Here is a 12,335-nt window from a genome sequence, read left to right on the forward strand (position 1 = left end):
GTTGGTTTTCGATGCTGACGTTGCCACCATATATTTTATGTGCAGCCCAAGATCTCGCGCCGCCTGCTCGATCTGGATGAAGGCAGTTTGTAAGTCTGAGGTCGTTCTTCCCATGATATCGATATCGTCAGCATAGGCCAGTAGTTGGGTGGACTTAAAGAGGATTGTATCTCTTGCATTTACCTCAACATCACGGATCACTTTCTCGAGGGCCAGGTTAAAGAGGACACATGATAGGGCATCCCCTTGTCGTAGGCCGTTGTTGATGTTGAATGGTCTTGAGAGTGATTCTGCTGCTTTTATCTGGCCTCGCACATTGGTCAGGGTCAGCCTAGTCAGTCTTATTTCTTATTTCGTCGGGATACCGAATTCTCTCATGGCCGTGTACAGTTTACCCTGACTTTAAAGTCGATGTATAGATGGTGCAACTGTTGTCCATATTCCAACAGTTTTTCCATCGCTTGCCGCAGAGAGAAAATCTGATCTGTTGCTGATTTGTTGATGAACCACTTGGTGTGATTGGTCGCCTCCACATTTAACCAATTCCGCTGTAATTCCATCGGCTCCGGGCGACTTATGATTTTTTAGCCGATGAATTGCACGGACTGTTTCTCCTAAACTTGGTGGTGGCAGTAATTGTTCGTCGTCTTCAGTTGGCGGGACCTCCAACTCGCCGATGTTCTGGTTGTTCAGTAGCTCATCAAAGTACTCAACCCATCGCTCCAATATGCCCATTCTGTCGGAAATCAGATTTCTCTCTTTGTCTCGGCAGGATGAGCATCGGTGCGTATAAAACTTCCGTGCCTGGTACAGTTACTCCCTGTACTTTTCTAGTTCACAGACTTGTTGGTTCTCCCAGGTTTCCTTTTTCCGTCTGTGAAGTTGCATCCGCTCGCCGGGGTTCGTGATAAGTTTCTGCACGTTTCCGCGTTCTTTGAGAATGCAACATTACTCGGTATGCGGCATTCTTCCGTTCCGTTGCTAGCTTACATTCATCGTTAAACCACCCGTTCCGACTCCTTTTGCGGCTGGGGCCAAATATGTTTGTGGCCGTATCAGTAATAACGTTTTTCAGGTGGTTGTGAAGATCATTTGTTGATGATTCATCTCCAGGTCCTCTGTTGACTGCGGTTATTGCGGCATCCATTTCCCTTTTATAGGTGTCGCGAAGGACTGTGTTGTGGATGGCTTCAATGTTAACTCTCACCTGATTCTCAGAGGGGATTCTGGGTGGTGTTGTTATTCGAGCTCGGAGCACCATGCTAACGAGATAGTGATCCGAGTCTATATTGGCCCCCCTATAGGTTCTGACATTCATCCAGGCTGAGAGGTGGTGGCGTTCGATCAACACGTAGGCAATTTGGTTGAAAATGGTAACGTATGTTTGTGGACCGCTTTCGGCGCGAACCAGGTACTACCAACAATCGTTTCGTGTGATACTGCTAATTGAATAACCCACAGTCCGTTATCATTTGTTTTTTCGTGTAAGCTATGGGAGCCAACGTATCGCCTGAATACGCGCTCCTTCCCTACTTAGCTGCTAAAATCCCCAAGTGTGATTTTGATATCATATCTGGGACGGGCTTCGAGGGTTCGTTCTACTGCCTCGTAGAAGGCATCCTTCTCCGACTCTGCAATTTCCTCTGTAGGGGCGTGAACGTTAATGAGGCTTATATTTCTCAACTTGCTTCCCAATCGCAGAGTGCATAGCCGTTCGCTTATGTTTTCAAAGCCGATAATAGCAGTCTCCATTTTTTGGTTGACTAAGAGGCCTACTCCGAGCACATGGTTTACTGGATGGCCACTATAATATATGGAGTAGCGCCTTTTCTCCAGGAATCCGGTCCCTGTCCAACGCATCTCCTGTAACGCTGTTACGTCAGCCCTATATTCGGACAGGGTATCGGCTAGCTGCTCATCAGCTTCATCTCTGTACAGGGAGCGCACGTTCCATGAAAAAATGCGCAAATGGTTTTTCCTTTGTCGTTGCCGAGTTCGTCGTTGTGTAATCCGTCCAGGCCGAGGCTCCTGTTGTGGTTTCGTAACATGTTGTTTTCCGTGTAGGGTTGTCAGCCCTATCCAAGCCCCAACCTGGAGGACCAGCTGGTACAATTTGTCCCGTTTTTAGGTGCGGGAGACTCGCCTTCATCCTTCTCCGTCTGCAGCTTTTCGTTAAGAAAAAGCTCCCAGCGGTCACCACGTGGAGGTGGAGATAGGGTTTGGTAGTAGAGCTGTCGTTATTGGTTCAGCAGACGTTTTCCAGGGTTTATGCTCCATCGTGGGTACCAATCACCGTTTCGCCCGTTTAGTTGTGAAAACAGAGTAAGCTGTGTCGGAGAAAAAGCTTTCCAAATGCAAAAATTGTGTTTTCAACCCTAAAATTTTACTGTTTGACTTATTTTTCCTCGAAATTTTACATCCACAAAGTATCAATTTTGTGGCAAAAAGTTATTCTCCCTTCTACTGTGATAAAATTTTGTTAACATCATTTTATCCTAAGTACTAAATTTGTGGTAGGCATCGTAGGCTAACTGAAAACAAAAACGTAAATCTCTGAACCCAAAGACATAAAACAGAAAAAATCCCTTCATAACTGTTGAAATGATGTGACAACTGGTCTGGCAGGTGTTGGAACTGCCAAAAATTTCTGGCTGCGTTACACACATCTTAATTGTGTGTCTCGCTATCGCCCGGAATACTTCAAGCAGATTTCAACCGAAGCATTTGTTCATCCTTCACTTCCACAAGCACTGGAAGCATTTGAAGCAATTCCTCTTGTCACCGCCACCGAAGTCGAAGAAGCAATAAAACGAATTGAAATCGAGAAAAGCAACAAAACCTGACGAGATCGCATCGCAGGTGACCTATGCAGTTCTGTGGCTCAGCGAGTTTTTTAATCGGATTATTCAGGAAGGTAGACCATCATCTGACTGGCAAGAAATTATCAACGCTCCAATTTGCTAAAAAAAAGCCAGTTCAACACAATGTTCGAATTTCCGTGCGATTCGATTGCTGTTCCATGAAGACAACCGTATTCATGACATTGTTCAAATCAAGCCGGGTGTGTCAAGGACTATAGAAATACTGATGCTTAAAATTTAAATTAAATCAAATTAAATATTATTAATAATATAAAAATATATTAATATAATAACAACTTTACTTAATTAATACAATATAATTTAAAACTTAATTTGAAAAGCTACATTTGAATTGTTATTTAAATTTTTTTCCACGAAAAATTTTATCAGAAAATTCGTTTTTGACTGACTTGAGTTGCTTAAAGGGAATAAGCGTCGAGTTGCCGACAGGTGGTGGGCTAGACCACCACCAACCCCCCACCACAAGCCCTAGGGGCACTCAGATTGGCCGTGGGGTCCGTAACAAGGAGGATCCAGATCTTAAAAGAGCCAAAGTAAGGATAGTCAACCTTGACAGAAAAAAATGGCAAGCTGTCGACGTCACTCGAAAATCTAAAAAGTCAAATGTTAATATTGATAGAGAAAAACAGAAAGATTACGGAGCAGCTAATGGCTGGGGAGGCGAAATCGTCGTCTTCAGAAGTAGCCAGGAAAAAATTAGGCTTTCTTCGAATGCTTCCGCAGCCATGGAAGAGTTGGGCTGACTTGATGACGGGCAAGTTTTCGGCGAATCTGTCCGTACGGAGAACATGGACCATAGACCACCAAGCTGACGATACGAGAGGCGGTGTGACAACGGTGGAGATTGAGACGCCCCAGACGAGGGTGCGACAAGTGCGGCAATGATAGCCCTGAAGAAGGAAAACTGGGTGAGTTTTTGCTTTATGTCCAAAAAAAATTGAAAAACCAAAATAAAAAGGATGAAACGGCGAGAACTAAAGAAAAGAATAACATAAGTAGGCTTGAAAATTTTAAAAATGGTCCGACGAGGGGCACGTCAAATAAAGAAAAGAGGGAAAGGCTGAAAAGTAAAGTTCGAAGTGTTTCAGGGACATCAGAAACCGCTCGTGCTTCTGTGAGTCTTCTTTAAGAAAGTGCTCTCGCATCACTCCTCTTTGTTCCTGTTATGGGCACTGTCACTCCGACTTCCAACTCCCAGCACCCTGTATACGGTTCTATACAGTTGATGCTTTCCTAGCGTTCCATAGCAAAGCTAATCTCGAGGAACTTAAACGAAAATGGAATGAGCGCCTCATGCAAAACGGTCTCAGATTGAATCTGAACAAAACAGAATTTTTGACGACCGATTTCAATGAAACAAGCACCATCACTGCAGTGACCTGCACAGAACTAAGCAATTTAAATATCTCCAATCAGCCAATGGGAAAATGAATTTTGAAACTACTTTACACATTAGCACAACTTGGATGAAGTGGTCTTCCACAAGTGACGTTCTTTGCGAGTAACGCATCAACGAATCATCATCATTTTGTAAAATAGATGCGGAATCCACGGAAAACTTCCAATGAGAATATCTCGCCTATGGACGCATCAGACTGTTGGTTCTGATGTACTCAATTTGCAGTTGATAACCACCATGCTGTCTTATCCAGGAGGAGATCAATGGACTATGTTTTCTTTCCTCAAACATTTTGACTACGCCATTGATGACACCTCCTTGCTATTTTACTGAGTCATGAACCTTGACCAAATGACCCTGGATTTGGAGAAGAAGACGAGCAGAGTCGGACTGCAGTTAAACACCAACAAAACCAACGTTCTCAGCCTGACTGCCGAGAGTTTGTATGTCTAGGAAGCATTATTTCTGCCGACGACGGCACCGAACTTGATGTGTAATAGCGTTAGATCAACTTTCGTTGATTTATTCAAAGTTTGCAAATGCAATTATCTTGAAAGCTGCACAAGTAATGTACGAGCCAGATACCCGAGGACATGTTAATCTGAAAGCGGATATGTCACACGTTGAGAAATGGCGAAACTAGCTTGCCTAGAGCTACGTGGCCTAGAACAAAGGAGGAAGAGAAATCATGCAAACTTCTCGGAAAATGTTGAAGGAAATTGAAGCACATTGGCAGGAATCGGTAATGATCGCTCGTAGCGATGTTTGGCAACCATGTATCCTTAGTCCATTAGCTAAGCTCCCTAAATTACTAGTTTATGCAGAACCCTTTGAAGTTAACTGGTGCCTTCTTCTGATAAATAGTGAGTAAAAGTGGTGAATGGTTTTGGACAGGAAACCTACTAGCAACGAAAAGCAAGGACCAGATGGAATGTAAGTGGTCACAAACACGCTGCTTCAAAAGTTGTTTAAACTCTTTCCCCTTCTGGGGTGGTAGTGGACGCACCTTTTTTTTGGGGTAGGGTAGGTGAATGCATTTACGCACACAGTGTTGGACTCCCGATTCGGTACGTCGTCGGACTACCAGCTAAACACCTCCCCATCGTCGGAGAGCTAGCCTGGAACCGTTTGTCACATTACTTCGGGCTAGTCCGCGAGCTCTCCCGCCTTGCGGAGCCTTCAAATCAGGGAATTCCTTTCACCAACGGGAGGGGAGAGGAGGAAGGGAACTCTCAGTTCAAGGAACCCCCTGCCATCCGGCTCCTCCACCGGTCGAGTTCTATCTTCTTAGCAACGAGAAGGGCCCGAACGTAATAGGCAACACGGTCCCACCTGTCAGCAGTCCTCAGCATCTCTTCGACAATGTTGTCTGGAGAGAGATCCCCTGTGTTCAAATAGAGCTTCTGACGAACCCCATTCCACCTTCCATAAGAAAAAAAAGTGTGGTGGGCGTCGTCCACAACTCCATTGCAAAACACACAATCCGGAGATCGCGCCTTTCCAATCTTGTGCAGGTAAGACTGAAAATCTCCATGCCTACTTAAAAATTCGGTAAGGAAATAGTCAGTCTCACCATGCTTCCGATTCAGCCACGCACCTAAGTTGCCGATGAGCCGCGCAGTCCATCTGCCTCTAGTTTCATTTTGCCAAGAGAGCTGCCACTCATCTAGAGTGTGTTGGCGTTCTTCGGGAGCAACCACCTCCCTTGGCTCATCTCTCTTGCGCTTGTATATGAAGGTAAGAAGCAAGAAGGGCAACGGGGATCACTCCCGCGATAACCATCACGGCGGGTTCAGAGACAGTGCGGTACGCAGGCAACACCCGTAAAGCTCCCCGTCTCTCTACTTGCGCGAGGCGTTTACGATATACCTCCCTGTGAAGGGCGCCAGCCCATACCTCTGCGCCGTAGGGCAGGACAGACTGCGTTGAACTCATCAGGAGACGTCGCCTACTAGACGTAGGACCCCCAATGTTTGCCATTAGCCTACTTAACGCCGAAACTCCAGCCGCAGCTTTGTTCGCTGCTGCTTTGATTTGCTCAGAAAAGCTCATCTTTGAGTCAAGAGTCAACCCGAGGTACTTTACCACTGATTTTGACTCGATGATCGACTCGCCGAACGATATGGGACGCAGGGTCGGAATTCTCTTTTTAGTCAGTAGGCTGACATTTGTAGAGAACGGACGTGCCTACAAATTGATATTATTAATAAAAATAATTTAAAATTGAAATTAAATTAACTTTTATCATGAATATAAAAAGATATTTATATTACTTAATTAATAATATATAATTTAAAACTTAATTGAAACTAATTTACTTTTGATTTGTTATCTAAGTTACTTTTTCCTTAAAAAGTTTTGAGAAAAAAATCGTTTTTTTTGGCTTGGCGGGAATGAGCGGCGAACCGCCGGCGGGTGGCGGACCAGACCGGCCCCCCACCATAAGGCCTAGGGGCACTCGGATCGGTCGTGGGGTCCGCAACTAGGAGGATCTTGAAAGAAGAAATGGCGAGCGGCGAAGACACTCGAAGATTTGAAAAATCAAATGACAGTATTGATAAAAAAAATGGAAAGCTTACGGAGCAGCTAATGGCTGGGGAGGCGGGCCCGCCGTCTCCAAAGGTAGCCAGAAAAAAAGTTTTCTTCGACTACTTTTGCAGTCATGGAAGAACCGGGCTGCCTTGAGGGCGAACAAGTTTTTGGCAGCGAATCTGTCCGTATGGAGGATATAGAGAACAGTAAAGCTGACGATACGAGAGTCAGCGACAATGGTGGCGATGGAAATGTCCCAGAAGAGGGTGCTAACCAGGCAAGTTGTAGTACTGAAGATGGAAAGATGTTTCCAAAAAATTAAAGAAAAAAAACAAAATTCAAGAAAAAACGTTAAATAATGTAAAAAATAATGCAAGTACTAGTGAAAATTTAAAAAATGATCCGACTGGGGATGCAATTAGCACCCGAAATAAAGAAAAGGAGGAAAGGGTGCCCCCCCATTAATGTTTATAAATTAGGTGGTAGAGATTTAGCCACTCTACTTAATGGGAGCGCGGGGCTCTCGAATTTTATTATTAAAAAGACGAGGGCCGAGAGAGTCCAAGTCAAATGTAACAAAATTGCAGATTACAAAAAACACGGGAGGTCCTCGAACGAGTGAAGGCTCCTCACTTCACCTACACTCCAAAGGAAGAGAATGTGCAAACCTTCCTTCTGAAAGACTTGGATGCGCAGGAAGAGCCCGATGAGGTGCTCAAAATGCTCCATGAGACGGGAACTGAAGTCAAGTACCTCTCAGTGTCACGGGTTAGTACGTGGAGATCCGTTTTGGAAAAACGAATCCTGCCACACTTCCTCGTGCAGATAAGCCCGGAGAGCCAGGGAAGCGATCTGATCGGCATCAGGTCGCTTAATTACCAGGCCATTCGTTTTGAGCGCCTGCTAAGGGGCGAAATAGTCCAGTGTCGAAGATGCCAGCGCTATGAACTGTCAAATGGCCTTACGATGTGTAAAGTGCGGGAAAGACCATACCGCAGCCGAATGTTCGCTGACTGAAGCAGATGGCAAGGAAAAAACTTTCTGTGTCAACTGCGGAAGCGGAGGGCATCCGGCTTCGTACCGTAGATGTCCTGCATACCGCAATGTTGGGGTCACAAGGCAGCAGGCACCGAGATCGGCCCAAAGGACGAAGGTGTCAGCGGCGTTGAACGGTACCGTCCCTTCGGCACCAATCGTCTCGGGGATCCCATTTGCAGAAGTAGTTCGACAAGGGGGAGCTAAGAAGCCCCAACAAGATGTAAGTGGCGGGATGAACACCATCCTCAATAAAATACTAACCATGTGTGAAAACATGCAGCATACGCTACACGTACACAATACAAAAATAAATAGCATAACAAAATATTTACACAAACAGCATGCCCGCTGCTAGGTCTGCAGTCACAGCGGTACCACTGGATAGTCTCCGGATCATCGCGATTAATGTGAATTCCATCGTAGGAATCCATCGATAAGCGGAGCTCCTTGATTTCGCTGCCAGACAACAGCCTGACAGAGTCTTGATTTCAGAAACCCACCTCAATCCGAGGCATTCGATAACATTCAAGGATTTTGAATTAGTGAGGAACAATAGACGAAATTGTGATGGGGAGGTAGTACCGGATTACTTGTGGGTCGCCATTATCGTTTCAGGCATATTAATAGGCCTGAATTTGAAACCTTTGAGTGTATCGAAGTCTCATGTATTCTGTTTTCACTGCCTAGAGGAGGGAATTTATACATTCTGTCAGTCTATGCAGTGGGAAACAACCGAGTCAAGTTCAAGGAGGAATTCCATTCTCTGTTTACGATACTCGAACTGAATAGGCTGCATAATTACTATATTATAGCTGGCGACTTGATTGCTAAGCATACCTCGTGGCTAAACGCCACAAACAATCCCAGAGGGGTATTCCTCAAATCGTGGATAGAGCAATATCAGATAGAGTATAAATGCAAATTATATGGGTCAGAGAGTCCAACCTGGCCCAGGGCAAATTCCTATCTGGATTTGTGCATTGCTGACGCGCGCTTGAACTTTAATTTTAGGAATCCTCAATGGAAACTACAGACTCTTCCTTACGATAGCGACCATAACAACCAAACAATAAGAATTGCAGTTCTGTTTGATGGACGAAGAGTTCGCCTTCTGCCGATGGACAGTGGCGTCCACAGGCTGAACTTTAAACAAACAAATTGGAAGAAATTCCAAGAGAGGTCTATTCGGGGATATCGAGAGGAATGCCCACCTCTTGATGGGGAAAACGATAGTACAATTGCACCAGGTGATAGGAACTTGAGCAACGAGGAAATAGTTCAGTATCTTCTCAAGCTGGAGAACTTGACGCGGAAACAATTGAACAAGTCGTCCCTAAGATTAAACCTCGCAATAATATGGAAGGATATGAAACTACAGCCATAAAACGGTTGAAAAAAGTGAAAAGCCTTCTGCTCACTCGCGTCAACAAAATCTATCGGAGATATGGGGACTATCATCATTCCATATTAGTTGAGTTCAAATCACTTCTAAAGATCGCTCGGGATCTTATCCGTCAACATTACGTAAATGAAGTGAACTTCCAATGGCGGGAGAAGTAAAAGGGTATTTCACCAAGCGATCCAGATTCCATGTTTACTAAGATAAATACGTTATTCCGGAAAAAGTCACGAATAACTGCACCGAGAATTAAAGTCGGTGGCAGCGAGATACAACACCTTATTGACTCAGGTATAGACACGAATAGTGTAACTATTGATGCGCAAGGCAATTACATCGTGATGAATGATGCTCTGAAACTCGAACTTATAGGGGAGCACTTTGAATCGGTGCATCGGCCCAGAACGGACTTAGAGCCAACGCGACTTTCGGAAATTGTAGAACGAGATGTCCACTATTTCAAATATAGCCTGAACGGCACCACAGTTCTCCAGTTTAGCTCTGCGTTGCAGGCTGATCTCATACCGAGTGATAATCTGCTTGACTACTTTGTCTCATGTGTAGAGTTAACTTCCATATTTAGAAGAGTAAACAATAAGAGATCATCCGGTATGGATGGCATTCCCAACGTGGTCCTCAGGCATTTACCAGACATTGCCATTCGTAATTATTGCATTTTGTTCAATAATTTATTGAACAATTCCTTCTTTCCAGGACAATGGAAGAAAGCCCGAGTATTCCCGATTTTAAAGAGAGGGAAGGATTCATCCAGCCTTCAAAGCTACCGCCCAATCAGTTTGCTGCCTAACATCAGCAAGGTGTTTGAGGTTTTAGTATTGAAAGCCTCGAACGAGCATATGAAGAAGAAGGAATTATTGTCGAACGCGCAATTCGGATTTCGATCTGGACATTCGACAATACATGCAATAACGAAGGTAACGTCTGATATTTGCTGGCGGATTAACAATGGTGAGTGCGTAGGCGCTTGCCTTATAGACATGGAGAAAGCGTTTGATACCGTCTGGTTGGATGGACTGATTTTCAGGCTCCTGAAGAATGAGTTTCCCAGCCACCTCATAGCGATGATGTGTAGTATGCTGTATGGCAAGTGATTTGTCATTACGGACGGAAATTTCACTACTAGCAGAGAATTTCATGTTCTGAATGGATTACAGCAAGGGACAGTGACTGCGCCTACACTTTTTGCGGTATTTGCCGGCGAATTACTCAACTCTTTCGATTTTAATAAATCTCCTAAAAGGTCCTTGGTTGCCTTTGCTGACAATCTGATAGCCTACACGGCACACAAGAAGGTAACTGAAGTGCAAGTTGAACTTCAGAAGATGTTCAATGATATTAAGTTCTTCACGAACAGTTGGCGGATGAAAATCAATGCGCAAAAGTGTGAAACGATTCTGTTTCGAAATTCCTTGGCGTATGCCAGTAGGAACTTGAAAAGGAATTGGAGAGATTTCCACATTGTCGCGAACGAGGATAGTTCAGAGCGCATTCCTCATAAGAAGTGCGTTAGATACCTGGGTGTGCGTCTTGACGAGCGTCTCCAATTTAACGCACGTTAAAGTCGCGCTAAAATGCGCTCGCAAGGCATTCATGTCTCTTCGAAGACTCTTTTATGCTCCACATCTTAGCCGGAAGGTTAAGATTATTTGCTATCTTACTTTGGTTAGACCGGTGCTTACCTACGGGTGTGCTATCTGGTTTAATTTGAGTGCTAGCCAAATGGAGAAAATAAGGATCTTTGAAAGAAAATGTCTGCGTGCTTGCACGGGGCTTAATAGGACTGCTTCGTTAAACTATGAACACTATGTAACTAATGAAGTGATGTATGCAGCTGCTGCTGTGCCAAGAATCGACACAGTTATCGTCAGATTGATTCGGAATCATATAGTGCGATCTGCTTCACATGGTGAGAACCCTTGGGTTTCGCAGCCTTTCTACCCAAATGATGGGAATTTCGAGAAAACTCTCACGACAGGCTTCATTCCTCCCGAAGCGTTCGTGTATCTTGATAGGAATGGTCTAATTCTTGATTTTGCCGGTGATCCGGTTATGTATCATATACATAGCCGGCCACGGACAAAAGGATAGAATACCCTCCGAATTTGACAGTGGGGGCTCCGGGATTCGACTGGAGATACTCCAGAGCGAGAGCAATTGATATTAAGCGGGATGAAAAAGAGAAATCCTGGTACTGGTGGCTGCGGGATGCTGATTAGCGGTGGCCGTGCTCAGTTCTGCCATTTGTTTCTTGGTGGGGCTTTGTAAATATGTACATATTGAACGGGTGCTGATTTTGCCTCCAGTTGTAACTTATACATACATACGTTACTATTCTTTGTTTCTTTGTAAATATTACAACTGTTATTATAACCTTTTCTAACTATGAATGTTATTGTAAAAAAATTTAAAAAAAAGTATATAAAATAAAATATATAATTATGACAGTTTTAAGCACAATAATTTAAGTTAAAAGTATCTTTTGAAGTGATAAAACATTTATTACTGTTATCATTTTTATATTTCTTTATTTGCCACTAAGGCCAAGTGAATTCTGTCGCGTTTTTGACCATTTCCCGACAACTTATTGTAAATTTTTTTATTTTTTACTGTTTCTCTTCTCTGCCTGTAAATTGTTATTCGAAAACTGTGAGAGCCCACAGTGGCCATTAGATTTAAGTTATTTTTGTTATTTTAAAAGATTGTTTTTTTATTGTTCATTTTTCTAATCTATATACTATTGTTACCAATTTCTTAAAAATAAAAATGATTTTAAAAACAAAACAAAAAAACTACTTCGGTTTTTTCCAGTGCAAGGTTGAAACCATGAGTAGTCATCCATCCGCTTACCCGTCGCATCAATATGCCGAGTCTGCTTTGCGCCTGTTCGACAATGCGTCCAGCAACAAGCGCTGCGACATCATCTGCGTAGCCAACCAGGCGCGACTCTTCTGGCATGTCAAGTTTAAGCAGACTGTCATAGGTAGCGTTCCAGAGGTCCGGCCCTAGGATGGATCCCTGTGCTACCCCCGACGTGACCTCCATCCTGTCCTTTGACCCTCTAGTG

Source organism: Hermetia illucens, chromosome 1 (assembly GCF_905115235.1).
Source record: "Hermetia illucens chromosome 1, iHerIll2.2.curated.20191125, whole genome shotgun sequence".
Classification (NCBI taxonomy): Eukaryota; Metazoa; Arthropoda; class Insecta; order Diptera; family Stratiomyidae; genus Hermetia; species Hermetia illucens.